The sequence below is a fragment of the Mercenaria mercenaria genome, chromosome 9 (assembly GCF_021730395.1).
Source record: "Mercenaria mercenaria strain notata chromosome 9, MADL_Memer_1, whole genome shotgun sequence".
NCBI classification, from domain to species: domain Eukaryota; kingdom Metazoa; phylum Mollusca; class Bivalvia; order Venerida; family Veneridae; genus Mercenaria; species Mercenaria mercenaria.
Window position 1 is genome coordinate 19,808,732 of NC_069369.1, and position 15,132 is coordinate 19,823,863.

Here is a 15,132-nt window from a genome sequence, read left to right on the forward strand (position 1 = left end):
ATGCTTGGTTCACATGCACTTACAAGTATACTTGATCATGGACACTTTTTTTCATTTTGCTTAATTGCGGAGTCAGTTCCTAGTTTGAAATGAGATGCTAATACATCTTATTACATTACAGGTGTAGAAAGAATATAACATAATGCAGTCAAATGTACACCATACAGATATAAAAGTTTCGAAGTGTTCAGCAGTAAATCTTCCCTATAAGGAGTGTTATGTAATGTTATATATAAATATATACTAACTCTATTATGTTACTATAAAATAGTAGGTCTAAACCACAGGTGGCAGTATCACTGATTGGCCACCCTCTCCACACCCCCAAACCCCTAAGACCCGTATATACAACCCTGAAAAAAAATCTGACATTCTCAGGAGTTTCTTAATCTCCTCCCTACAAGACCCGTGAAACCCTGAAAAAACAAGAGCTGTCTCCATAGGATGACACATGCCCCCGATAGCACTCTGAATGAATAGTTATGGCCGATGTTAGAGTTTAGGACCTTTGACCTACGGACCTGGGTCTTGAGCGCGACACGTCGTCTTACTGTGGTACACATTCATGCCCAATAATTTTAAAATCCATGCATGAATGACAAAGATATGGACCGGACACGCCCATCAATGCACTATCATGAAATATGACCTTTAACGTCTAAGTGTGACCTTGACCTTTGAGCTACGGACCTGGGTCTTGCGCGCGACACGTCGTCTTACTGTGGTACACATTCATGCCAAGTTATTTGAAAATCCATCCATGGATGACAAAGATATGGACCGGACACGAATGCACTATCATGAACAAGAGCACCGCCTTGCGGGTGCTGACGCTCATCTGATTTTTTTTGTATAATAGAAATATTGTCCTACCCATGATTTTCTAAGTCTAAAAAGGGCCATCACTCTTGCAAAAAGCAGGATAGAGTTATGTTTCTTGATGTACAGTGTCCACTTATGATGGTGGAAAACTGTTGCAAGTTTTAAAGCAATAGCTTTGACAGTTTATGAGAAAAGTTGACTTAAACATAATATTCAACCAAGAAAATGATTTTTCTAAGTCCAAAAGGGGCAATAATTATTGCAAAAAGCAGGATGGAGTTATGTTGCTTGCTGTACAGGGTCAGCTTATGATGGTGAACAAGAGTTGCAAGTTTTAAAGCAATAGCTTTGATAGTTTAAGAGAAAAAGTTGACCTAAACATAAAACTTAACCAAGAAATCTGATATTTTCTAAGTCCAAAAGGGGCCATAAATCTTGCAAAAAGCAGGATGGAGTTATGTTTCTTGCTGTACAGGGTCAGCTTATGATGGTGAACAAGTGTTGCAAGTTTTAAAGGAATAGCTTTGATAGTTTAGGATAAACGCTGACCTAAACATAAAACTTAACCAAGAAAACTGATTTTCTAAGTCCAAAAGGGGCAATAATTCTTGCAAAAAGCAAGATGGAGTTATGTTTCTTGATGTACAGGGTCTGCTTATGATGGTGAACAAGTATTCCAAGTTTCAAAGCAAAAGCTTTGATAGTTAAGGAGAAAAGTTGACCTAAACATAAAACTTAACCAAGAAATCTGATATTTTCTAAGTACAAAAGGGGCCATAAATCTTGCAAAAAGCAAGATGGAGTTATGTTTCTTGCTATACAGGGTCAGTTTATGATGGTGAGCAAGTATTCCAAGTTTCAAAGCAATAGCTTTGATAGTTTAGGAGAAAAGCTGACCTAAACATAAAACTTAACCAGGCAACGCCCACGCAGACGCCGACGCCGACGCCGACGCCGACAACCGCTCAAGTGATGACAATAACTCATCATTTTTTTTCAAAAAATCAGATGAGCTAAAAATGACCTTAAACGTCTAAGTGTGACCTTGACCTTTGAGCTACGGACCTGGGTCTTGCGCGCGACACGTCGTCTTACTGTGGTTCACATTCATGCCAAGTTATTTGAAAATCCATCCATCGATGACAAAGATATTGACCGGACACGAATGCAGTATCACGAAAAATGACCTTTAACGTCTAAGTGTGACCTTGACCTTTGAGCTACAGACCTGGGTCTTGCGCGCGACACGTCGTCTTACTGTGGTACACATTCATGCCAAGTTATTTGAAAATCTATCCATCGATGACAAAGATATGGACCGGACACTAAAATTGCGGACAGACAGACCGACAGACTGACAGACTGACAGACGGTTCAAAAACTATATGCCTCCCTTCGGGGGCATAAAAATTCTCAACTGTCAAAATAGTACTGGTTGAGATTTTTTTTCAGGTTTGTATCAGGGGTCTTGTAGGGTGGGAATATTAAGGCTTAACGTTTTGAGAAACAAAAGTCAAACATCAAATCATAGAAAGAAAGAGTTGTTTAACATGAAAATTGAACAGCATGTAAAATATATATATATATATATTACTTTACAAAACAAGTGTCAGTATACTGATATAAACATTGAATTCCAGAAAAAGACTGCCTGAAGGAGCTCCACTTCCAGACTGTCAAACGCCTTAAAATAACTCACTATTTTCAAAGAACTGTTACACATGTTCATTTTGATGCATTTGCAATAGTTGCAAGTGGTGAAATTTCACATAAGGTGGACCACTGTTTTCAGCAATTGTTTATCTTTATTTCTTTACAAATGGCATTCATTTTCAAAAGGAGACAACCTTTTCTCAACAGATACTTAAAATATTCGGAAAAAGTTGTCTCCCTTTTAAATTATAACCTTCAAGAGTAACTGAAATGATTTTTCTGTAATCTGACCTGTAGCCAGAATTTAAGAGCCAGAAATTCATTTAGATGCCAGATTTTTTTCCGTTCTTTTTTATTAAATCAAAAGCCTTTTCTTTTTCATAAAATTCCCATGATCCGCACCCTTGTAAGGACACAAGTGTTTCTGCCTTTTTGACCAAGGTAGATCATGATCAACCTGCACATCCATGCAGTCTGATCAAGATCTGCACTGTTCGCCATTCAGTTAGTATTTCTTTTAAAGAGAATTCCTATAGTTTTTTTCCTTTCATAGAATTTTTTCAAATTCACATATATGATAGGAAATGTTGTGCTGAAAACAATGAACAAATAAAAACAATGGGTCACCAGGCTTGTTTTTGTGAAAAATTGTTTGGAACAAACCCAGTGTTGCTGAAATTTCCAGTGATTTTTCAACATTTTCATAATTTTCTGCTTTTTTATAAATACCAACCAAAATATACATCAAGACAGCAGCTGAGTAAGGTTTATTCTTTTTACAGATTTTATTATATACTTATTTGATATCATAGTCATATTTGTAATACTATATCCTTACAATAATTGGTACAAATGGAAAAAAAATTCTTGTTCATATTCACTTTTGTGAACTTTTTTCGATGAAAAATACCCATAGTGAAGAATATTTTTTTAAATTTTGAAAAATCTGTTTCATAGAATTTTTTCTTTTTTTTCTTGTGTATAAATAATTGTATTGTGAGCATTAAAATGGCTAAAAATATATGGGTCACCAGGCTAGATTTTATGTTAAGACCGCTTGAATACAACACCTGTTCGGATGAAAAATGGAGCGAACCTGACCAAATTGATTACATGTATATCTGCTAGAAGTTAAAAAATGTTTTAAAAATTCTTAATTCTTTCTATAACTTAATACTAAATAATCTGAAAGGTGATATCGTCTTATCAGTACTAAGTCAATTGTCTTACATTATATGAACAACACTGTCTTTGTACAAACATGGGATGTGAAAACACAACCACAAAAATGGCAAGATACCTGTCAGGCATGATACTTGTCAATACAACATAAACCAGTACCAACATTTGATTACAGATAAAACTTAACAAAAATGTTATTTCATTCAAGATTCCTCATATTTAAGATTGTCACATGTTTCAACAAATGTTGACTTCATTTCAGTTTTCCATAGAAAGTGTCGGCTGCGCAGAAAGATGCGCATAAAAAGCTATAGGAATTCCCTTTAAAAGTTACTAGTACTGTACAAATTGAAAGATGGAAAAGTTCATTACAGAAATTAAGCATGGTAAGGGTTAATCATAAAATTAAATTTAAAGGTTGTAGCATTTTTACTTACATGAAAATGGCTGTATAGGCTCTACATTATTGGAAGTCTTTTTTTCATGGTGTACATCAGTAAAACCATGCATCTTTGTTGGACCATAACTATGTGGTAGGTACATCTGCAGCTGGCAACATCTCGTGTATCTGTCATTCTGACATAGCTCCTGGCTCCCACTGACCTTAAATTTCCCTTGAAGTTTTTATGGCAGCTATTCATAAATAAGTATCTTTTCTGAAATTGAACTAAATAAGATTAATCATCACCTAATGTTTGTTTACCGCTACTACTGAATCTATAAGGCCCCTATCAGTTAAAACATTTTACTTCCATTATAATTATGAATCTTTTCTTCAATTTTTATCAGCTTTCATTTCTTATTTTCAAATCTTTTTTACAAAAAGTATAAAATGGAATTTGTAATTAATATTTACTCTTTTTTATAGACAAAGACTATGTTCATTTGTTGCCTAGCAGAGCAATAAGTCAGCTAACTCACTGCACTATGGTTTCTCATTTGCTCAACTTTGTTACCCAAAGATAAGGAACATTCTCCACAAGTATATACAGGTAGTCTTTCAAACTTTCACCACGAGTTTAAAGGAACAACCCATCAATGCTCCCTTCAAATAATAGACATCTTAAATTCTCCTTAACCCTTTCGCTGCTGAGGACCCGATTAGGTTATGTACACTGTATTTGCCAAGGCACTTTCCTGGAAAATCACCTTAGTTTTGAAAGAATAGTTTAGAGGCTTTGTTGTACAGAAAGTATATAAAACCTTTAATTTGTAGAAAGAAAAATAATAAATGTATACAGATGAACAGATTTATTCTCAAAAAAATCTTGTTTAAGTTTGAAATATGCTGACATAAATGTGAGACGGATATACCAGGCATACCTGTAGACAGCGAAGGGGCTAGATGGGGAAGAATCACCATAAACAGCTATAAATTTTTGAATGATCTGCTTGGTTTGTAAATCTATATTTAGAAAACAAAGCAATATGAAGGACCTAATTTTTTTATAGAATCTTTGTCGTTCAGAGGGAATATTGCAGTTGTTTTGTCTACTTTACCCTGCAGTTAAATCGCCGTCCACCATTTTGAAATGTGGAAATTTACCAGGTCACTTAGGTCATTATGGGCTTTCCTGTGTACAGTATTCTAAAAATACAACAGCAAACACAGATGGAAAACATTCTTTTAATATGACTGGTTGCTCTGGGATAAATTCATGTGACGTCATTTGCATTGTTTATAGGTTGGAATGTTGGGAAATCCCAAGACGGGTAAACCTGTCTTGTATAAGGCAAATAGACTGACATAGAAGTGGGATGGGTATACTCGTCTTGTAGGCAGCAAAAGGGTTAAGTAAGGTAGTTAGCTTTTCAAGATTCCCAACAAGCAAGGGGCAGCCTCTCAATATTCCCAAAAAGTAAGGGACAGCCTTTCAATATTCCCAAAAAGTAAGGGACAGCCTCTCAATATTCCCAAAAAGTAAGGGACAGCCTGTCAATATTCCCAAAAAGTAAGGGACAGCCTTTCAATATTCCCAAAAAGTAAGGGACAGCCTCTCAATATTCCCAAAAAGTAAGGGACAGCCTTTCAATATTCCTAATAAGGGACAGCTTCTCAACATTCCCTGCAAGTAACAGAAAGCCTTTCAACATTCTAAACAAGTAACAGAAAGCCTTTCAACATTCCCCACAAGTAAGGGAAAGCCTTTCAACATTCCCCACAAGTAAGGGAAAGCCTTTCAACATTCCAAACAAGTAAGTGACAACCTCTTAACATAAGCTTTTAAACATGGAAATATATTTAGAGAAGTGTTTTTTGTACAACTGAAAATTTAAAGATATTTCTGTTTTGGGGCAATGATAAAATGTTATTGTTCTTTTATATTAGAGCTATTGTCCTTGCAACTGGTTTGGCTGATTTTGAATTACTTTCAAACCACTTTCCTTCAGAATATTTATAAGGTTGAAAAATATTATATCAGCGATATTTTCCTAATGTTAAAAAGATCAATGGTTTCTAAATGGACCATTTCTCACAAAGTGACTGTTTTTCCCAATTTCCGATCTTAAAATTCACAAAATGACTCTGTAAAAAAGCTAATACATGTATCACCAAACTTTCTAGAACATATCAAACACTGAAAGATGGTATTAAAATCATTATTCTTGTAAAACTATATTTATTTTAAGGTTCTTTATTTTAAGGTTCTTAAAATTATTAAAAACATGCCTCCAACTATGGAATTTGATACTGTTTGATAAACTGGTAATACTTCCAAGAACTGTTGAGCACAACAAGGACTGTCAGTGAAGACCTTACAGTCAACAATTTTGATACTCCATAATGAAAGGGCATATCTGTGGAAAGTGAGCTATAAGACAGTGATAAACAATCCTGCAATATTGTTTGTAAGAGAAAACGAAACATTTCATGCTTGAACTTTCTAAATGGACATAAATTCAAATAAGTAAAGAATATTCGGAAAGGTTTTTTTTGAGTTCGGGCATTTTGCAGGAGGTTACTTCAGATTAGCTGGGGACTTTTGTAACTGGAAGAGTATTTTGAGTTTGGGCATTTTGCAGGAGGTTACTTCTGATTAGCTGGGGACTTTTGTAACTGGAAGAGTATTCTGAGTTTGGGCATTTTGCAGGAGGGTACTTCAGATTAGCCAGGGACTTTTGTAAGTAGCAGAGATTGGGTATAATACAGGATGGTACTTAAGATTAGCCAGGAACTTTTGTTAGTGGCAGGGTATTTTTATATTGGGCATTTTGCAGGAGGATACTTCAGATTAGCCAGGGACTTTTGCAAGTGGCAAGGTATTTAGAGTTTGGGCATTATGCAGTAGGGTACTTTAGATTAGCCAGGGACTTTTGTAAGTAGCAAGGTATTTATATATATAGAGTTTGGGCATTATGCAGAAGAGTACTTTTGATTAGCCAGGGACTTTTATAAGTGGAAAGATATTTTGACATTAAGCATATTCCAGGAGGGTTCTTCATATTAGCAAGGGACTTTTGTAAGTGGCAGGGTTTTGATTTTGGGCATTTTGCAGGAGGGTACTTCAGATTAGCCAGATACTTTTGTTAGTGGCAGGGTAATTTAAGTTTAGGCATTTTGCAGGAGAACACTTTAGCTAATCCAGAGATGTTTGTAAGTGGAAGGGTATTCTGTATTCTGAATTTGGGCATTTTGCAGGAGAATAGTTCAGATTAGCCAGGAACTTTTGTAAGTAGAAGGGTATTTTGTGTTTGGGCAATTTGCAGCAGGATGCTTCAGATTAGCCATTGGAGTTTTGTAACTGGAAAGGTATTTTGAGTTTGGGTATTTTGCAGGAGGGTACCTCAGATAAACAAGGAACTTTTGTAAGTGGAAGGGTCAGGTGAGTATTTCAGATTGGCCAAGGACTTTTGTAAGTGGCAGGGTATTTTGTGTCTTGGCATTTTGCAGGAGGGTACTTCAGATCAGGCAGGGATGTTTGTGAGTTGCAGAGTATTTTGAGTTTGGACATTTTGCAGGAGGGTACTTCAGATTAGCCAGGGACTTTTGTAAGTATGTAAATAGCAGGGGTTCTTTTAGTTTGAGCATAATACAGGATGGTTCAGATTAACCAGGGACTTTTGTACATGGCAGGGTATTTAGAGTTTGGGCATTTTGCAGGAGGGTACTTCTGATTAGCCAGGGACTTTTGTAAGTGGAAAGGTATTTTGAGATTGGGCATTTTGCAGGAGGTTACTTCATATTAGCTGGGGACTTTTGTAACTGAAAGGGTATTTTGAGTTTGGGCTTTTGCAGGAGAGTACTTCAGATTAGCTTGGGACTTTTGTAAATGGAAGAGTATTTTGAGTGCATGAATTTTGCAGGAGGGTACTTCAGATTAGCTTGTGACTTTTGTAAGTGATAGGGTGTTTTGAGTTTGGGCATTTTGCAGGAGGTTACTTCATATTAGCTGGGGGCTTTTGTAACTGGAAGAGTATTTTGAGTTGGGGCATTTTGCAGGAGAGTACTTCAGATTAGCCAGGGACTTTTGTAAGTAGAAGGGTTTTTTTTTTAGTTTGGACATAATACAGGATGGTACCTCAAATTAGCCAGGGACTTTTGTAAGTGGCAGGGTATTTTGATTTTTGGACATTTTCCAGGAGGATACTTCAGATTAGCAAGGGACTTTTGTAAGTGATAGGGTGTTTTGAGTTTGGGCATTTTGCAGGAGGTTACTTCATATTAGCTGGGGGCTTTTGTAACTGGAAGAGTATTTTGAGTTGGGGCATTTTGCAGGAGGGTACTTCAGATTAGCCAGGGACTTTTGAAAGTAGAAGGGTTTTTTTGAGTTTGGACATGATACAGGATGGTACTTCAAATTAGCCAGAGACTTTTGTAAGTGGCAGGGTATGTTGATTTTTGGGCATTTTGCAGGAGGATACTTCAGATTAGCAAGGGACTTTTGTAAGAAGCAATATTTAGAGTTTGGGCATTATGCAGGAGGGTACTTTAGATTAGCCAGGGACTTTTGTAAGTGGAAAGGTATTTTGATATTAAGCATATTCCAGGAAGGTTCTTCAAATTAGCCAAGGACTTTTGTAAGTGGAAAGATATTTTGAATTTAGGAATTTTGCAGGAGGGTACTTCAGATTTGCTCAGGACTTTTGTAAGTGGCAGGGTTTTTTTTAGTTGAAGCATTTTGCAGGAGAGTACTTCAGATAAGCTGAGACTTCTGTAAGTGGCAGGGTTTTTTGAGTTGAAGCATTTTGCAGGAGGGTACTTCAAATTAGCCAGGGACATTTGTAAGTGGCAGGGTATTTCCATTTAGGTATTTTGCAGGAGGATACTTCAGATTTGTCAAAGACTTTCATAAGTAGCAGAGTATTTTGACTTTAGGCATTTTGCAGGAGGGTACTTCAGATTAGCCAGGGACTTGTGTAAGTGGCAGGGTAATTTTAATTTGGCCATTTTGCAGGAGAACACTTCAGATTAGCCAGAGACATTTGAAGTGGAAAGGTATTCTGAATTTGTGCATTTAGCAGGAGGATACTTCAGATTAGCCAAGTACTTTGTACTTGGCAGTCTATTTTTAGTTTTGGCATTTTGCAGGAGGGTACCTCAGATAAGCCAGGAACTTTTGTGAGAGGAAGAGTCAGGTGAGTACTTCAGATTAGCTAGGAACATTCATAAGTGGCAGGGTATTTTCAGTCTGGACATTTTGCAGGAGGGTACTTCAGGTAACTGGGGACTTTTGTAAATGTATGGTATATTGTGTTTAGGCATTTTGCAGGGGGATATGTCTGATTAGCCAGGGACTTTTGTAAGTGGAAAGGTATTTCGAGTTTGGGCATTCTGCATGAGGAAACTTCAGATTAGCCAGGGACTTTTGTAAGTGAAAGGGTATTTGGAGTTTGGTCAATTTAAAATAGGATACTTCAGATAAGCCAAGGACTTTTGTAAGTGGAAGGATGAGGAGACTGTACTTCAGAATAGCCAAGGACTTTTGTAAGTGGCAGACTATTGAAGTTTTGGCATTTTGCAGGAGGATTCTTCAGATAAGCCATGAACATTTATAAATGGCAGGGTATTTTTGAGTTTTGGCATTCTGAAGGAGGATACTTCAGATCAGCCAGGGACTTTTGTAAGTTGAAGGCTATTTTGAGTTTAGGCATTTTACAGGAAGAATCTATTGATTAGCCAGGGACCTTTGTAAGTTGAAGGTTATTTTGAGATTTGTCAAATTGCAGTAGGATACTTCAGATTAGGCAGGGATTTTCAGAGTGGAAGAGTATTTTGAGTTTGGGCATTTTGCTGCAGGATACTTCAGATTAGCCAGGGACTTTTGCAAGTGGAAGGGTCAGGAGAGTACTTCAGATCAGCCAAGGATTTTTGTAAGTGGCAGGATATTTTGAGATTTGGCATTTTTCAGGAGGGTTTTTCAGATTAGCCAGGGACTTTTGTAAGTGCCAGGGTATTTTGATATAAGGCCTTTGCAGAAGGATACTTCAGATTAGCACGGGATGTTTGTAAATAGCAGGGTTCTTTGAGTTTTGTCATTTTGCAGGAGGATATTTCTGATTAGCCAAGGACTTTTGTAAGTGGCATAGTATTTTGAATTTCGGCATTTTGCAGGAGGATACTTCAGATTAGCTAGGGACTTTTGTAATTGGCAAGGGTATTCTGTGTTAAGGCATTTTGAAGGATACTTCAGATTAGTCAGGGACTTTTGTAAGTTAAAGGGCATTTTCAGTTTAGGCATTTTACAAGAGGATACTTCAGATTAGCCTGGACTTTTCTAAGTAGAAGGGTATTTTGTGTTTGGGCAATTTGCAGCAGGATACTTCAGATTAGCCATTGGAGTTTTGTAACTGGAAAGGTATTTTGAGTTTGGGCATTTTGCCAGAGGGTACTTCAGATAAGCCAGGGACTTTTGTAAGTGGCAGGGTATTTTGAGTTTTGCATTTTGCGGAGGATATGTCTGATTAGCCAGGGACTTTTGTAAGTGGAAAGGTATTGTGAGTTTGGGCATTCTGCATGAGGAAACTTCAGATTAGCCAGGGACTTTTGTAAGTGACAGGTTTTTTGGAGTTTGGTCAATTTAAAGTAGGATACTTCAGATAAGCCAAGGACTTTTGTAAGTGAAAGGATCAGGAGACAGTAATTCAAAATAGCCAGGGACTTTTGTAAGTGGCAGGGTATTTCAGTTTTGGCATTTTGCAGGAAGAATCTATTGATCAGCCAGGGACCTTTGTAAGCTGAAGGGTATTTTGAGACTTGGGGCAAACCCTTTACTTTATCTGGGGACCAAACGCCACTCTTCATGGAATTACATGCCTCAACATGTGTGTCATTGAAGGTTCCATGTTCCCCGCCATTTGAATACATCTGCGGATGTCTCTAAATTGTTTTTTGTACTTTTAGCGTGTGTAAATGTTGAGTTCTGCTCAACCCAGCGCTAGAGGGCGTGGACGGTGGCATGCATTTCCACTACCGTCCATAAACAGGCTCAATCAAACCGAGCCTGCAACATTTTCTATTTTGTCAAATTGCAGTAGGATACTTCTGATTAGACAGGGATTTTTGTTAGTGGAAGGATATTTTGAGTTCGGGCATTTTGCAGGAGGGTCTTTCAGATTAGCCAGGGACTTTTGTAAGTGCCAGGGTATTTTGATATAAGGCCTTTGCAGCAGGATACTTCAGATTCGCCAGGGACTTTTGTAAATGGCAGGGTTCTTTGAGTTTTGGCATTTTGCAGGAGGATACTTCTGATTAGCCAAGGACTTTTGTACGTGGCAGGGTATTTTGAATTTCGGCATTTTGCAGGATACTTCAGATTAGCTAGGGACTTTTGTAAGTGGCAAGTGTATTCTGTGTTTAGGCATTTTGCAGAATACTTCAGATTAGCCAGGGACTTTTGTAAGTTAAAGGGCATTTTCAGTTTAGGCATTTTACAAGAGGATACTTCAGATTAGCTAGGGACTTTTCTAAGTGGAAGGGTATTTTGTGTTTGGGCAATTTGCAGCAGGATACTTCAGACTAGTCATTGGAGTTTTGTAACTGGAAAGGTATTTTGAGCTTGGGCATTTTGCCAGAGGGTACTTCAGATAAGCCAGGGACTTTTGTAAGTGGCAGGGTATTTTGAGTTTTGCAGGAAGATATCTTTTGTAAGTGGCAAGGGTATTCTGTGTATAGGCATTTTGCAGGATACTTCAGATTAGCCAGGGACATTTGTAAGTTAAAGGGCATTTTCAGTTTAGCCATTTTACAAGAGGATACTTCAGATTAGCCAGGGACTTTTCTAAGAGGAAGGGTATTTTGAGTTTGGGCAATTTGCAATAGGATACTTCAGATTAGCCACTGGACTTTTATAAGTGGAAAGGTATTTTGAGTTTGGGCATTTTGCAGGAGGATACTTCAGATTAGCCAGGGACTTTTGTAAATGGCAGGGTATTTAGAGTTTTTCATTTTATAGGAGGATACTTCAAACTAGACAGGGACTTTTGTAAGCGGAAGGGTATTTTGAGTTTTGGCATTCTGAAGATACTTTAGATTAGCCAGTGAATTTTGTAAGTGGCAGCATATTTTGAGTTTGGGCATTTTGCAGGAGGGTACTTCAGATTACCCAGGGACTTTTGTAAGTGACTGGGTATTTTCAGTTTGGAAATTTTGCAGCAGGGTAATTCAGATAAGCCTGAAACTTTTGTAATTGGCATGGTATTTTGACCTGCAGCATAGTTTGAGTTTGGGCATTTTGCCCAAGGGTACTTCAGATTACCCAGGGACTTTTGTAAGTGACTGGGTATTTTCAGTTTGGGAATTTTTCAGTAGGGCAATTTAGCCAGGGACTTTTATAATTGGCATGGTATTTTGAGTTTGGGCCATTTTCAGGACAATACTTTACATTAGCCAGGGACTTTTGAAAGTGGAAGGTTATTTTCAATCTGGGCATTTTGCATGAGGATATTTGAGATTAGCCAGAGACTTTCGTAAGTGGAAGGTTATTTTGAGTTTGGGCATTTTGCTGGAGGATACTTCAGATTAGCCAGGGATTTTGTAAGTAGCTGCATGGGTATCTGTAGTTTAGGCATTTTGCAGGGAATACTTCAGGTTAGCCAGGGGCTTTTGTAAGTGGCAGGGTATTTTGAGTTTGGGCATTTTGCAGCAAAATACGTCAGGTCAGCCAGGGACATTTAAAGTAGCAGGATATTTTGAGTTTGGACACTTTGCTGGAGGGTACTTCAGATTAGCCAAAGATGTTTGTAAGTGGCAGCCTATTTTGATTTTTGGTACTTTGCAGGAGAGTACTTCAGATTAGCAAGGGGCTTTTGTAAGTGACAGGGTATTTTAAGCTTGGGCATTTTGAAGGAGGTTACTTCAGATTAACCTGGAACTTGTAAGTGGAAGGGTATTTTGAGTTTAGGAATTTGGCAGGAAAGTAATTCAGATTAGGCAGGGTATTGTGTAAGTAGCAGGGTATGTTAAGTTTGGGCATTTTGCAGGAGGGTACTTCAGATCAGACATGGACTTTTGTAAGTTGCAGGCTATCTTGAATTTGGGAAATTTGCAGAAGGATACTTCAGGTTAGCCAGGATCTTTTTTATGTGAAAAGGTATTTTGAGTTTGGGCATTTTGCAGGAGGATACTTCAGATTAGCCAGGAACTTGTAAGCAGAAGTGTATTTTGAGTTTAGGCATTTTGCAGCAGGATACTTCAGATTAGTTAGGGACTTTTGTAAGTGGCAGGGTTCTTTGAGTTTGGGCATTTTGCAGCAGGATACTTCAGATTAGTTATAGGGACTTTTGTAAGTGGCAAGGGTATTCTGTGTTTAGGCATTTTGCAGGATACTTCAGATTAGCCAGGGACATTTGTAAGTTAAAGGGCATTTTCAGTTTAGCCATTTTACAAGAGGATACTTCAGATTAGCCAGGGACTTTTCTAAGAGGAAGGGTTTTTTTGGGTTTTGGGGCCCATTTGCATAGGGATACTTCAGTTAGCCACTGGACTTTTATAAGTGGAAAGGTATTTTGAGTTTCGGCATTTTGCAGGAGGATACTTCAGATTTGCCAGGGACTTTTGTAAGTGGCAGGGTATTTAGAGTTTTTCATTTTGCAGGAGGATACTTCAAACTAGACAGGGACTTTTGTAAGCGGAAGGGTATTTTGAGTTTTGGCATTTTGAAAATACTTTAGATTAGCCAGTGAATTTTGTAAGTGGCAGCATATTTTGAGTTTGGGCATTTTGCAGGAGGGTACTTCAGATTAATTACCCAGGGACTTTTGTAAGTGACTGGTTATTTTCAATTGGGAAATTTTGCAGCAGGGTAATTCAGATTAGCCAGGGACTTTTATAATTGGCATGGTATTTTGAGTTTGGGCCCATTTCAGGACAATACTTTTGATTAGCCAGGGACTTTCGAAAGTGGAAGGTTATTTTGAATTTGGGCATTTTGCATGAGGATACTTGAGATAAGCTAGGGACTTTTGTCAGAAGCAGTGTATTTTGAATTTGGGCATTTTGCAGGAGGTAACTTCAGATTAGCCAGGGACTTTTGTAAGCGGCAGCATAGTTTGAGTTTGGGCATTTTGCCAGAGGGTACTTCAGATTACCCAGGGACTTTTGTAAGTGACTGGGTATTTTCAGTTTGGAAATTTTGCAGCAGGGTAATTCAGATTAGCCAGGGACTTTTATAATTGGCATGGTATTTTGCGTTTGGACCATTTTCAGGACAGTACTTTAGATTAGCCAGGGACTTTTGAAAGTGGAAGGTTATTTTCAGTTTGGGCATTTTGCATGAGGATATTTGAGATTAGCCAGAGACTTTCGTAAGTGGAAGGTTATTTTGAGTTTGGGCATTTTGCTGGAGGATACTTCAGATTAGCCAGGGATTTTGTAAGTAGCTGGGTATCTGTAGTTAAGGCATTTTGCAGGGAGTACTTCAGGTTAGCCAGGGGCTTTTGTAAGTGGCAGGGTATTTTGAGTTTGGGCATTTTGCAGCAAAATACGTCAGGTCAGCCAGGGACATTTAAAGTAGCAGGATATTTTGAGTTTGGACACTTTGCTGGAGGGTACTTCAGATTAGCCAGAGATGTTTGTAAGTGGCAGCCTATTTTGAATTTTGGTACTTTGCAGGAGAGTACTTCAGATTAGCAAGGGGCTTTTGTAAGTGACAGGGTATTTTAAGCTTGGGCATTTTGAAGGAGGTTACTTCAGATTAGCCAGGAACTTGTAAGTGGAAGGGTATTTTGAGTTTAGGAATTTGGCAGGAAAGTAATTCAGATTAGGCAGGGTATTTTGTAAGTAGCAGGGTATGTTAAGTTTGGACATTTTGCAGGAGGGTACTTCAGATCAGACATGGACTTTTGTAAGTTGCAGGCTATTTTGAATTTGGGCAATTTGCAGAAGGATACTTCAGATTAGCCAGGATCTTTTTTATGTGGAAAGGTATTTTGAATTTGGGCATTCTGCAGGAGGATACTTCAGATTAGCCAGGAACTTGTAGGTAGAAGTGTATTTTGAGTTTAGGCATTTTACAGCAGGATTCTTTAGATTAGCCA

General features: G+C 37.9%; 1 long non-coding RNA gene across 1 annotated transcript in view; it reads right to left on the reverse strand.

Moving 5' to 3' along the window:
- Positions 1-15,132, reverse strand: part of LOC123547800 (uncharacterized) — a 68,738-nt gene that overhangs the window by 11,512 nt on the left and 42,094 nt on the right. The window contains exon 3 of the long non-coding RNA XR_008372343.1: positions 4,095-4,313. This is a non-coding gene — a long non-coding RNA (uncharacterized LOC123547800). The remainder of the gene's footprint in view (positions 1-4,094; positions 4,314-15,132) is intronic.